Consider the following 14,172-nt stretch of genomic DNA (forward strand, 5'->3'; position numbering starts at 1 on the left):
CATATATGCAGTTTAAGAACATATAACAAGTATATTGGAGTGGGTGACTATGGAAGGAGAAGATAAGAGAGTGGAAACTGAAGATAGAGGGGAGACCTGGGATACAGCAAGAGTGGAGGCTTTCCCAGACGAATGAGGGCAATGACCCTGGCCTGAGACGTTAGTTAGAAATGTCCATGAACTGAGCTCAGCACCTGAAGTTGGGATAAATATAAAGGAAGTGGAAGAAGTTTTTAAAAATACAGGATCTGGCACAAATAACGCCCCTTTTTATATTATGAAATCATAAGCATGTAACTTGGTAACATAACAATATCACACTCATGCACCCCCCCATGACATCTTAGGTGAAAGGTTTCAATCGTGGTCCGGCTCGTGCGAGACACTCACGCACCCTACCAACCACACTCAAGCAGGCCTTACTTTTGCAGGACCCTGTATGTAGCACAGCAGTGGATGGTCCTCTCCTACGTTTCTGGAAATAGAAATGGCCTCGGCACAACACCACTGACGGAGCAAGAGAGAGCTTCTGCCTCCTGGTCTCTCTAGGCTGGTGGAATGCTCAGGAGAGGAGAAAACAAATACCCTTCAGCTTCACTTGGAAGAAGGATGAGGTAGAGCTTGCACAGCAACTAGGCAATGAATGAAGTGATCTGTACAAATGAATCACCCAGAGACACACTAGTCAAAAGATAACACACAGTCATCAAAGTTCCAGAAAGAATTTCCAAAAGTCAGTGGAGACAGTAGAAGTAAGGAGGTGGGGGGCAACCTTCTTCTACTCTTTCTATCCTTATGCTGCTTTATTTCTTGGTTTGGATTTTAGCTTTGGCAGGGGCAGGCTTTTTTTTTTTCGAAGGAAGAAATTTTTCAAAAAAGGAAACTTTAGGACCTTGAAGAAGGCTGTCTCGGGACTGCAATATTGATGGTGCGGTGCTGAAACGAAAACCCCTTCTTCACAGTGGCAGACAAAACACTGCCCCCGATCCCTTATCAGCCTCTTCCTACCATCCCCCTGGCTAATGCTTCCAGAGAGGGGCTGACCCTGCCAACCAATTACATTATGCTAATTTGTCTGTTACTCCGACTCCTGCAGGGGCATGCACTGCTCCGAGCACGGCTCCCAGATTTATATTGTCTCTTGCTGCCTCTGCACACCAGCGGGGTTAATGGATCTTTCTGCCCCGCCCCCACACTTCCTTCTCTGCTCCCAGCTTGGAAACAGGGCCATCTCTTCACCAGACAACAGTGCACTTTCCAAACGACAGCTCTGCGGGCTCAGGGCTCTGCAGAGTGAGCCTGGGCATTATTCTGTATGTCTCCCCAGGGTGCACTGTTTATCTTAGGAGACCTATCCTCCAGAGAAATTTGTTTTCCTAAGAAAATATATTGCTGCTTAAAAAAAAAAAATGAAGTGCAAAGTACCAGGCTAGAGTGTCAGTTTGCCGAAGCTTCTGTGGTTTATGGTGTACCAGCACTGTGCCGGAAGTCTATTAGAGCAAGAATTAAATCGAAAAGTCATGCAGGCTAGGAAACCCAGACTGTTCTGTGAAAAAGAGAGGGTGCTAGAGCTTTGGCAAGCAGGCTGGAACGCACATCTGAATTGTAAACTTTTCTCCCACAGTCAGAAATTCGCTGAGAGCCTCCTATGGCCAGCATTCCAACACAACACCCCAAGTTCACAGATCTCTGGATCAGCCAGGATTACAAAGTACCCACCATGTGCCAGGCTGTGAGAAGGAAAATAATAAATAATGTACAACTATAAAGCAATGAGACCAGCTCCTATACGTCACATCTCAAAGTCATTTTTATTACATTAGAAGTTTGCAGTCTATGGGACAACAATAAATGCTAAGTTCTGAAAAGACAGTAGCCATTAAAGATTCAGGCCACTCTGAGGGAAGTTACTTCATCACCTATAGACTGTGAAGCAGCCTTAGAATACTCATAAAACTCACCACATATCAAGGCAAAAATAATCATCTCATTTAATGACCACAGCACTCATATGAAGTCAAGGTGATTAATCCCATTTTACAGGTGAGAAAACTGAGCTCTGATCGGTTAACTGGCCCAACGTGGTGAATCATGGAGTTGGAATTCAAAATGAGCCCATTCTCCTAAATTTCATTCAGCTCTATTAGATCTATCAAACTGCCCTATGTTGCAGCTGAAGAAACTATAGCTTCCACAGCTCCCCCTCCAAAAAAAAATAATCATAAAAAATGGAGGCCCAGAAAGGGTCAAGGTTATATGACTGGTCGCCAGGAACCTGGTTTAGAACACCTTCCTGAACACCATGCCCACTTCCTGTCTCGGCTCCTACCAGCCACACAGGAATGCAGCGTTGCTGGACATTTTTTACAATGTTCCACTGCTATGTTAAACACAGAATTCAGGAAAGCATTTCCCAAACAAAACAAAAAAATCAATCAATTTCTCTTTTCCTCCAATAGATTGGATCAAGATCTATCCTGAAGAGACCTGGCTAATGAGAGCCCCTGTCTTCAATCTGAGGTGTCCTTTCTTCCCAGATTTTGTGAACTAAAATAATATTTGGAAAACAGCATTTAAATGACTAACATTGTTATGTGGTGGTTACAAAGTAAGATAGAAAACTACTTGTAATATGGGAAGATATAAGTATTTTAAAATAACATGGGCAGATAATTTTATTTGGATAAGTAAAAAAGGAGGGATAGATAGATAAATGGAAAAACAGGCAAACAAGCGCATAACAAGTCATCCTGGGCTGCTATAAACTATAATATAAGAATACAAATTTTTGGAATGATATAAAAGAAACTATTAACAGGAGCACCTGTGGGGAGAGGCACTACACGAAGAGAGAAGGAACGAAAACTTTATTTTTCATTTTATGCCTTCCTGCACTGTCTGAAAATTTCCAATGTGCATACATTGCTGCTATTCTTATAAAGCAGCCAACAGACCTTTGTCCCATATAACACAAATAACTAAATTTCAGATGTGCCAGAGGAGAGAAAAAAAAGCTAGTACTAAGGTTTTTATGAGACTAACAGAATCGTGTATGAGAAAACACTCTGCAAACTAAAAAGAAAGTTATCTGAATACAAAACATTCATCCTGATGACGATGTGGGTAATTATGGTGATGAAGAAAATAATAAAATAATAACCAGAAGAAGCAGGAGAACAAAGGTCCAAAATTGAGGGGCGGGGGCTGGGATGCCACTGTGAAATGGAAATAGCCAGATGGCATCAGCCGATTTGTTTTTAACAGGATTTAACATTAAGTAATGTACCCCCCAAAATGTACACCCAGTAAATTAAGGCTGTAATTCCATCTCGGTGTTATGGTGACATGAAAATCCACTCAGGCTTTTCTGTCGGGGTTTATGAAGTTATCAAAGCCCCTTGATGGAATTACAACACTATTATGTACAGCTGCGGGGACATTACCCCTTATCTTAACAGCAGTTAAAAGCACAGTGGCACCAAAGGGCTCTAAAATGCCAGTTCCTCGTTAGTGAGCAGCAGGGAGAGGGGCACATACACACATGTGCACACGTGTGCGCACACGTGCCAAGTCCGCCTGCATCAATGATTATTGGTCTGAGGTGTAAAACGCTGCACATTCCACACTGCCTCTGTCACGGGATCAAATGGGATCGTTCACAGATCACACTAGGTCTGCAACAACCGGCGTTTTATCACCTCTGGATGTACAGGAACATTGGCAGGTCGTCAGTTTTACTCCCCAGAACCCCTGCCTCCCACAAGTTGCCTAAAAACATAATAAGTGGTCAAAATTACTTAAGATATTTAAAAATACTGTATCTTGCCGTGCGTAATGCACACTTTGTTGCCCAAACTTTTGAGGGAAAAATAAGGATGCACATTATACATGGGTAACACTAATTCTGTATCTATATAAATGTTTTTAATCCTTTTACTTGTGCTTATTAGTTACAAGTGTAACTCTAGAAAGCAATAATGCTATCTGTATGTTCAAAAATAAATGCTAAGATTCCTTTATAATACAAAAAACAAGTGTCTAAATATAAATAAATAATTGAATTTAAAAATCAAAATGAAAGATTTTTTTCCTGAAAACTTGGGCCAAGAACATGGAGATGCATTATACATGGCAAAATACAGTAAATGTCATAAAAAATTAGGAGTACAAGGTCCGGATTCAGTGGAGTTAGCATCTGGCTGTCCCATGTACTCGCATGTTGCTTTGGGCAACCTATGTTCCCTTCCATGCCTCAATCCTCTATAAACAAGACACAGTAACAGAGCCTACTCCTTTGGTTGTTGGGAAGATTCATGAGATGATACTGATGAAATGTTTCCTAAAGTGTCCAGGGACAAAGTAAACCCTTGTCAAACATCATTGCTATTAGCATGTCAGCAGCATTATCTTCATTTAGCAGCAAATAAGCATATTTGATAATATGGGCTAAGTCTATAAACAGCCTTAAGAAAGAAGCTAACGAATTTTAGAATCATGGATATATAGTAAGACTCTCAGGAGAAACTAGACAAGAAGAGTCAGCATAACACTAACCTTTCAGTTCAACACAAAGAAGAACGACAAGGCTGTTTTTAACTGTGGTAGACGCTATGGAGACAAAGTAGTTGATTTGCTAAAAAGTTTGCATAAAAGGGGAAGGACCATGAAGGGCAGCAAGATCGGGTCTGCCAGCAGCGTTGCCCAGGTGGTCAAGCCACATACCCCATCAGTAAGGTTCCCTAACAGAAGAGACAACCCTAACCCTAATGTGTCTGAAGGGATGAGGTGAGCAGGCCTACCGCCTCACTCTTTTTCAATGCCACAGCATCCTACAAGGAGTGAACAGCCAGACTGGCTGATGCACCAGGGTCCACGAGACACTGCGGAGATAGTGAAAACATTACCTCAGAAACATAGAAGGAAACTTGTACCTCAAGAAGTCAAATTTTGCCAATGTGGACGTCCAGAATAATCACTGTGGCTGCTGTTTGTTATCAGACACAAGAATAGCCTTTACAATAGAGGACTTCCAAAATGAAAAAAAAAAATAGGTGTATACTTGAAGCATCTTGTCAACTTCAAACATATAAGCACACATGCACTGCTGAGGTCCCGAGGGAGGGTTGTGCCTTTTCTGAACGAGGGGTCTGCTATTGAGTTCCGCGTTTTCTTTCTTGCATACACCACATCCTGAATGTATAGTCAACGATTCCTAGTTTTAGATTTTTAACAGTAGAACAAAAATGTTAAGATCATTGAGAAGCAATCTGAGTGCAGAAACTGCCTGTATTTCCGCAAATATAATCACAATCCCTTACAGTTCTTGCCCATACTTAATTTGATAGCATTTGTAAGAGATTCTCCTAAATTAAGTCTTTGCAAGCATCCTAATTAGATCTTCCCTTTCATGCTCATATTTTATTCATGTATACATTATTTAATTAAGTTACAGAGTTACAAGAATAGGTACAACTAGCATTGACGGTGGGGAAACAAATACAACTGCTGCTTGTTGAGCGCACTAACTGTCTGATAGCTGCGAGCATTCGGGGTGTCCTGGGCATCAGCAGGTTTGTTTTAAAGAGAGAATGAACAGCTCCAGTTAATTGGCCAGGTGGGCTCGGTGGGGGGTCCGGGAAGAGACATGCAGCCGGCACAGTGCTCATGGGTATCACGGCAGAGGGAGCCACCTGGGCTGAAAAGCTCAAGGTGCCTTCCACCGTGACAGTTCCTACTGATATCCCTAAAATCCCACCTCACTGTCCTGTTCTCAGCTCTTCTTTGCCGTCAACACCAGATGCAATCCTGAGAGCTGCCCAAGACCAGGAAGGAATATAACTGTGCAACCAAGCAAAGGACCAGAAAAAGAACGATGTTTAATATACAGAATTCCGTCACATGACAGTAATGGTGTTACCGCTAAAGACCTAACAATGATTACCTAACTAAACGGCATTTGGATGTGTGTTTAGAGCATGTAGGTAGTGGAGCCCCAGGTAAAGCCTCCTGCTCTCACATGCCCAACCTCAGACTGCAGGGCTCTTGCACCTACCCCTTGTACACCCAGATGCCCACTGTACCTACAGCCTCCCCCCCGAAACCCCTCCTCAGTCTAAATCAAAACACGCTCTTAGTAGCCAGTCTAATAAACTCATTCACCCACAGACAAGCAATGAATGATATTTAATGTTATCTTTCCCAAAGGGTTGTATATTAGAACCAATAAGCGAAGTATCAAGGTGATATAATAAAGGAATAAAGTGATATAATTATAGGGCATCCAGTGAAACTTAGGATACTCAGAAAAATTTTACCAGCCCCTTTGAAATCACACTAAGCAAGACAACAGCTGCTCTATATTATAATATAGGCCGAGAACCTGGCATGAATATGGTTTTGTAAATGCCCTTTATAAAATATGTTGAAGTCTTCAGTGTTCCTTAAAAATACAAACTGGTCTCTCAAGACTCTAAGCTTGATGTCAAATTTCCCTGAAAGACCCCCATTCCATGTGCACCATGCATCCTTGGAAACAGCCATAACAATTTATGCCCAATGAATGAGAAAGAATGTTGGTTTCACTTGCTTTATGACTTGGGTGACGGTGGGCTGGTAACCAAAAATGTCTGTGCTTATTTTCAGAACTGATACCATGACGGTCCATCAACCACCATTTGTTGAGTTCCCACAAGGTGATGATGGTGGATTTTGCCTTTGGAGGATGTTAAGGGCTGGGGAGTGGGACATATTTTCAGCTCTCTGGGACTCTGCCTTTTCTCAGGCTGAAACTGTGTGGCTGAGGGGAGGCTAACCTGCTAACTGGGGAACAGACCTTCCCCTGCCTGGAGGATGCAAATATCCACAGGGAACACCTGACAATGAGGCCAACCACAAAACACTTGCAAAATGATCACTTCTTTTATTTGCATGGAATAAAATAGGAGCTAGGAATATAGAAGGAAACTAAAGGAAAGGCTATTGCTACTATGTTGAGAAAGAGGGTCTTCAATTTAAGTTTCTTACCTAGTTGGTACCTTATTCCTTTTATTTGTAAACCACAGGTAATACAAGTGCCTGCCTCTGGGGAATGCTGTGGGACTTAAAAATGATATTTAAGATAGATGCCTTAGAATTTAGAAGCAAATGAGAATAGACAGGCAAGATGATATATATTAGATCCAAACTAATAATGAGTAACATCAATTACTTAATAATAACTAACATTTACTAAGTACTTACTCTGTGCCACATACTATTCAAAAACATTAATATATTGCCAAATTTAACTCACAAGACCTCTTTGAGGAAGACGCTGTTATTATCTCCATTTTATAGACAAGGACACTGAGGCACAGAGATTAAGCAACTTGTCAGTGATGGATACAGAACTTTTTCGGTAGGGGTACTGATAAGATGTCAGCGTAAAACTGTCAAAGTAAAATACAACGGCAGGTTATTAATTTCAAGCCATAAAGAGTGTCGCAGCAAATTTCAAAGAACTAAAATCATAATATGTTCTCCGACGACAGTGAAAGTAACCCAAAATCAGTAACAAAAAGAAGACTAGAAAATTCCCAAGTGTTTTAAGTTGAAATACTATGTTTCTAAATAACTAATGGTTTAAATATGAAAGCACACTGAAAATTGGAATATATTTTAATTGAATGATAATAAAAATACAATACATCAAAACTTGTGAGATAGACTAAAGCTGTGCTTAGAAGGAGATGTTTTGAGATGCTGTTTTGCAAAGGAGGGGTATAAATATATCTTGACCACTGCTAAGGTGTTATTATAGAATCATTACTTCAAGTAGCTGCAAGCATTTTCAGGCACGCCGCAACACTTTCAACGCTACAGTCTCTGTCAAAATCTCCTGGTTTTGAATACTAGGATTTTACTAAAGAGGACATTAAAATCCAAAGCCAATTTTTCTCCTTAGTTCCAACGAGTCTAAAATGGTTTTAAGCTCATTCCAAAGATGTCTAGGAAAGACATGGCTTCCAGCTCCCTTTAATCTAAACTTTACAAGATCTCAAAATTATGATGATGTGGGTCTTCACTCTTTTCTCTCCATCTCTGGCAACTGTAGAAGAGCTTTTAGAGTTTGTTTACAAAGAAGGTTCTCATTTTATCTCAGGGCAGTCCTGTGAAGTAGATAGAAGTATTATGACTGCCCATTTTATCCATTCTTAACAATTTGAGTGATTCGTCCAAGGTTCCAGTGGCCAGTGATGGGTGGAGCTAGAACTTGAACATAAGCCTTCAGACTCCAGATTCTGTGCTCTTTCCAATTCTCTGGCCCATTGCTAGAGGGGCCAAAACATAACCAGAGCATTCTATGAGTTCTTAACCTATTCACAATCAGCATGAAGTCCCAGAGAACTGCTGTGAGCACAGCCACAGGTCAGCTTAGGTCCCGAGAAGTTGGTTCTCAGGACTGTTTTTCCCTATGGGTTTCTTGCAAAATTAAGTTTTCTTCAGTGAGGGGTACAGAGGTCTCATATCCTTCACAGCATAATATAAAGACAGTGTCTAGTCTGGAGTTAGGCTCACCTGGGTTCAAATCCCAGCTCTACCATTAACCAGCTATGTGATGTTGAACATGTTGCTTCACCTTTCTCTTCCTCAGTTTCCTTATTTGTAAAATGGGAATGACAGTAGCATCTGCCTTATAGGTGTTCTCTGTTGTTTGTTGGTGGTTGTTTTTTTTTTTTTTTAATGAGATGAAACAAGAAAGCACTTAGAACTGTAGTAACTGGCACACAGTTAAGCTTTTGATAAAAACAAGATATGCCTGTCAGGCATCTGTCTCCTAGTCCATCATCACCCTGACTTTATCTTGGCTTCAGATTTTAAAAACCAAAGTCTATTTTCACTCGCTCTTCTCTAAAGCTAAACATTGGAGGGTAAACCACAATGTCCCTCTGAAATACTTACACAGTGCCCAGAAGAGAGCATTTACAGCTCAGCAAATGGTGTTAGCTTCACTGCAAATACTTCCAGGAGATGGTGACGCAGGAGATGTGAGCACGGGGCAGGGTCCATGGGCCTCGTTAAAGGGACTTAGGAAACCATGGAGGCAACATAGAGATTTTTCCCAGAATTTCTTTAAATGACATTTAAAAATATTTCATTTAAACTTTGTCCCATTCATTTACAGAGATTTATTAGTGAAAGATTTAGACCTTCTTGCACACTCACGTAGGGAATAACCAGTAGGGGTGTGATTAAGAACCCGAACTCTCCCCTAACCTGCTTAATATAAACCAAAGGTTGAATGAGGAAAAGTTGTGTCTATATTGAGCATGACGCAGAGGGCTTGAAATTAAGATTGAGTTCTCCTTTCTCATGACAGACCTCTCCTTATTTTTGGCCTCCACCAAATCAGTTATGAATTTTCAAGATTTGTAAACATAACCCTTCTGTTGTGAGTTCATGTTTCTCTCACTGACCTTCCCCTGCTCCCTTTTCCCCTGGCAGGAGCAGCAAGCAGCTCCCCGTCCTGCCCCATGGCTTAGCTGCCCCGCACACATCTAAATGGGTGGTTCCGACTCCCTCCAGCCGTCCCCGCCGTCAGCTCCGTCTCCACGGCCACGCTGAGGCATCGACATCAGGTGAGCTGTCTCAGGGTGTAATTTTAAATGACCATGTGCTCAAAATAAATGCAGACACTCTGCTATGTGAAAAACCATAAGTGTTTAAATGCATGTTATAGAAACTCTTTTGGTGTTTTGGTGGTGAAGTTCAGGGCTGTTCTAAACATTTATTGGATTTCAGTGAATATACCACAGTGGAACAATTCAAGCCCTCTAAACCTGTTTCCTTCCCTGGAAAATGGAGCCAATCCTCCCATCTTACAAAATGATTATGAGGATTAAGTCAACCCATGCACATTAAGCTTCCAGCACATGTTATGTTACGGTACACACATATCCAGTTACAATACATGGTGGGGCTGAATATGTGCTAACTAGTATCATAGGTGGCATGATGGCATGGTTAGGCGGTGGCATTGGCTTTAAAGAAACACAAACCAGGGTTAGTGAGACTCCAGGTTTCTCTACTTACTGATAAAGTGACCTTAAGCAAGTTATATAACTGCTCTGGGTTTCAGTCATCTGTAAAATGGGCATAAAATAGCTATGTTTTAATGTTGCATAAGGATTAAGTGAAACTAAATAAAACTGTGCATGTAAATATTACTGATGGGCAAAACATAACACTCACATGTAATTAGAATATGGCTCAGCACCTGGCGAATGCTCAGTGACCAGCGGCAGATATCTCCAATGGTCCTGAGACTATTAATAATGTTAATCCATTAAGACTGATGACTGGCACTGGGCTGGAATGCTGGAAGTGAATCTTATTTACTAAGTGATTCCAGAAACCCCAGGCTGGTCAGGCCAACACACTGCTGCCTTGTGAAGCTGTCAAATCCTGTTGCAAGGGACTTGAGGTCTGGGCTGGATCAAGCCTGCAAAGAGCAGGAGCAGAGCTCCCACCACGAGGAGAACCATGGAGTTTCAGAGCTGGAAGGGAACTCTGTCCTTGGCAGGCAGGCAGGCAGGCAGGCAGGCAGGAGGCAAAGACTGCAGCCCGAGGAGACACACCTTGCTGGGGAGCAGAGGGAGGCAAAACGGACCCGGAGGGATGGAGACGCGCAGACGCCATTGTGTCGGCCCTGTGAAGTCAAATGGCAGGCATTTCCCACTGTTCTCTTGAAACTCTTCTGTCTTTGAAATAGAAAGAGGAAGCTAGAGAAAAACCCAAACTGTACCCCAAACTGCTTAATAGAAAACAGTGTGCCCGATAGACTCCAGGTGCTTTCAAGCGCTGGCCTACTGGTTTCTCAGGCAGACTGCCTGTTACCCAGATGGGGAAGTCAAGACACGCTATGAGGAGTGACTTGCAACAATAAACACTTCGGCGGCAGCGGCAGCGAAGACTCGGGGGCTCAGAGGGACCCATTTACAGCTCTGGGCTCAGAATCCTGATTGGATCTGATGTGTTTCAATTAAGTTGCGACATATTTTTTTTCTCATTCTTTCTTTATAGATAAGAAACCTAAAGAACATAATGAGGCTTCAAAATGTAAACATTGGCAGGACCATAGTGAGACCCAACCAAGGAGAGAAAGAAGTGTGCGAAGAAATGGTCAGGCAGACAGGGAGAGGAAAGAATATGTTTCCTGAAAACTCGTGGTCACCATGATAATGTATATTCTTTTCTTCCTTTCTTCTTTCTTGGCTCCTTTCCATTCATTCCTTTTCCTTTTTTCCTTCCCTCCTTCCATCCTCCCTCCCTTCCTTCCTTCCTCCATTTTTCCTAAAGAAAATAGCTTCACTATGGAAGACTTGAATATTTGCAGCCAGCAGGAGACAAAGCCTCTACTGTTCAGCCCCCAAGTATGAGTCTTCCTGCAGAAAGACGTGAGTTTGTTATCAAATCAGGCCCGACCCAGCCTTCCTTGCAGAGCTGCCCCTGCGTGACTGTGTGTGACTTAAGGAGGGGGTGTACAGGGGGGATCATGCTGCTGGCAAAGGGTTTACCTTATCTCACTACATAGTCACCCAGGACTGGGAAGAACCTGAAATGAGAGAAGCAGCACAGAAGCCCTCCGATAAAAGACAAATTGTTAGGGAAGAGCACGTTCCTAAAAATAAATAAATAACAAGAGGGAAGTGATGTGGGACATCAGGGCTCTGAGAACTCAGACTCCTGGGTCAGATCAGTTGGGTTCAAATCTGGGCATTGCCACTTAGTAGCTACGTGACCCTGGGAAAGTCACTTCGTTTTTTTTGTACCTCTTCTCTACCCTACAACCATAAAAAGCAACCTCTGGGGGAATGCGCCTCAAAGGTTTGTTGTGAGCACTAAATGAATTCACATGGAAGCATTACATACATGTTTGTTATAGTGATATGAAGATGGTATCGGAAAATCTGGGCCTTTTAAACAAGCATAAGTGAAAGAAAGCAAGATAAATGAAAAGAGGCAGTAGACAAGAAGAAAATATTCTCGTTTCAAAATTCTTCTATTTGGAGAAAAGTGAGTCAAGGAGGAGTATCCCCCCTTTACACGGGAATACCCAGCTAGAAATAGCATCATCTTACTGCAGTAATAGTTCCACAAGAGCCCTCGCCCCCCACCCCAACCTCATTAGGAAAGGGGTTGCCTTAAGGACTACTTAGCTGACAATAATGCTCTCCCTTCAGGCCAAGTACAGGGGCCCACACAGTCCTTCCCCCACTGGGAGAGGGAGGAGCCCAGAAAGGGCTCTGGAGGGAGGTAGAGGGCGGGGCCAGAGCATCCATCTGCCCTTCCTAGAAGCCAGGGCCTCTCCATTCTGCTTAATAAAGAGTTCCTTGTCTTTCAGCATACAGAGTAATCTCTGAAAGACTGCACTCCAATTTGAGAATGAGCCAAGAGCCAGTGGGAAATTCTCTAGCAAATTGGACAAGGAGACAACAATATGAAGGGCAAGTGGATCAAAATGCCTGCTCCCTGCCCCGCCCCCCTTCTGGAAATTCCTATCCCTGGAGCCTGAGGCACTGCTGGTCTGGGATTCTTTTCACCAGAAGTTGTCAGGATAATACTGTGCACAAAGCAGATACAGATTTCCTTCCAGGGCTGAGTGGCAGGATCTGGGTCCCTACAATGCCACTGAAAAACCCTGTTTCAAACAGTGAATGTTGGAGTGCAAATGTGACCTGTTGTTGTGACTCATAAATGTTTTCACTTGTTTTTTATTTTGAAAGGAGATGTTGACCCAGCCCATGTAGCATCATTTAGAAGGAGAAAGGGGAGGAGAGAGGGGGGGAGGAGGAGGAGAGTAAGGAGAGCAAGGAGGAGGGCAACAATAGGGGGGCAAAGAGGAGTAGAAGGAGGGGGAAGGAGGAGGGAGAAGAGGTCAGGACAAACCTCTCAGGACTTTGGCTCGAGATAGGCTCCCCACAATATGCTCATGTTGGGTTATTATACCAAAAAGTGAAAATAGTGGAATTTAAGCTCCTTTAGAATAGGAGAGGAGGCCCTCTGTGGCCAGTTCTTGGCTAAGCCCAATGAAGACTTCTTAGAATAATGTCATATATAACACAGGGCTCAAAATCCTATGAAAATATCCCTTCGCCTTTTAGAAATTATGAATGGGAAACTTCTTATCAAGTAAAAATTAAAACACTGTGCCCTTTAGGAAATCTACTTTCTGATATGAGTTCTTAGTCATGTGACTGTCACATGTGGTATGGGTAATATGACTTTCTGTATCTTTCTGTCACTATCTCCATGTAAAGTGCAGGCATAAACAAGAGGAAAGGACAGCAACTCTGATGGAATAGACGGGGCAGGCAATCCTAGTTCCCATGTGTCCATGGTTCTGAGCAAGTTATCTGGCCTCAGTCTCCCTTCTATAACTAGGGACAGTTACTTTTCCTCCTAAAGTTTATGTTTATGTGTTTATACAGTTGAAGAAGGCAGATTATGAAAGCATGGTCTTATCTTCATTTCACAAGTTCCAAGTTCCCATTTCGGAAAGGCTGCCTCTGTAGCATGCATCCTAATTCAGCTATGGGGCATCTTATGTGCTAAGTGTTATCTTCCCACCCCTGTGTTACCAAAAACAGAGAATTCTTACCATGTGCCAAACACAGTTCTAAACTACTGTCCATATTGTTTTCTATGAGGTTGATACTATTATTATTATCCCATGTTACAGATGAGAACACTAAGGCTGAGAGGTACCTCAGTTCCTCAAGATGGCACAGTCAGTAAAGCTGTGATTGGAACACAGACAGTTTGGTTCGGAACTCTGTACAGTCCCTGCTGCGTAAGTGGACAAAGGCACCAGATTAGCCTCATTGTCAATAAATATACCTATTTTCAATTACTTTGTAAATATGTTTTCCTATATTTCCTTCTAAAAAAATAAACAAAAACAGGACACCTTCTTCACCCTAGGCCTGAGGCACTGTCGCCGATAGCACTGTTTGAGTGTCTTAGCTCCGTGACAGTAGCTTCCTTCCAGCCCTAAAAAAAACCTGCTTCACAAGCAAATACTGGAGTCTCAAAGTGAACCAGCAGCTTCCCACTGATAAAGTTTTAGCCTTGGTTTTTAGTTAGGTCTCCACAGCCCTCTCTATTGGTCTACCTTCAGAATTCCAACGTAAG

General features: G+C 42.4%; 1 protein-coding gene and 1 pseudogene across 1 annotated transcript in view; one reads left to right on the top strand and one right to left on the bottom strand.

Moving 5' to 3' along the window:
- CREB5 (cAMP responsive element binding protein 5) overlaps positions 1 to 14,172 on the bottom strand; it is a 377,051-nt gene that overhangs the window by 255,596 nt on the left and 107,283 nt on the right. The gene's annotated exons all lie outside the window — the stretch shown is intronic.
- On the top strand, positions 4,664 to 4,972 carry LOC129063112 (alpha-ketoglutarate dehydrogenase component 4-like; annotated as a pseudogene).

This window comes from Pteronotus mesoamericanus, unplaced genomic scaffold (genome assembly GCF_021234165.1).
Source record: "Pteronotus mesoamericanus isolate MK-2021 breed Mesoamerican mustached bat unplaced genomic scaffold, CSHL_Meso_final scaffold_85, whole genome shotgun sequence".
NCBI classification, from domain to species: Eukaryota; Metazoa; Chordata; class Mammalia; order Chiroptera; family Mormoopidae; genus Pteronotus; species Pteronotus mesoamericanus.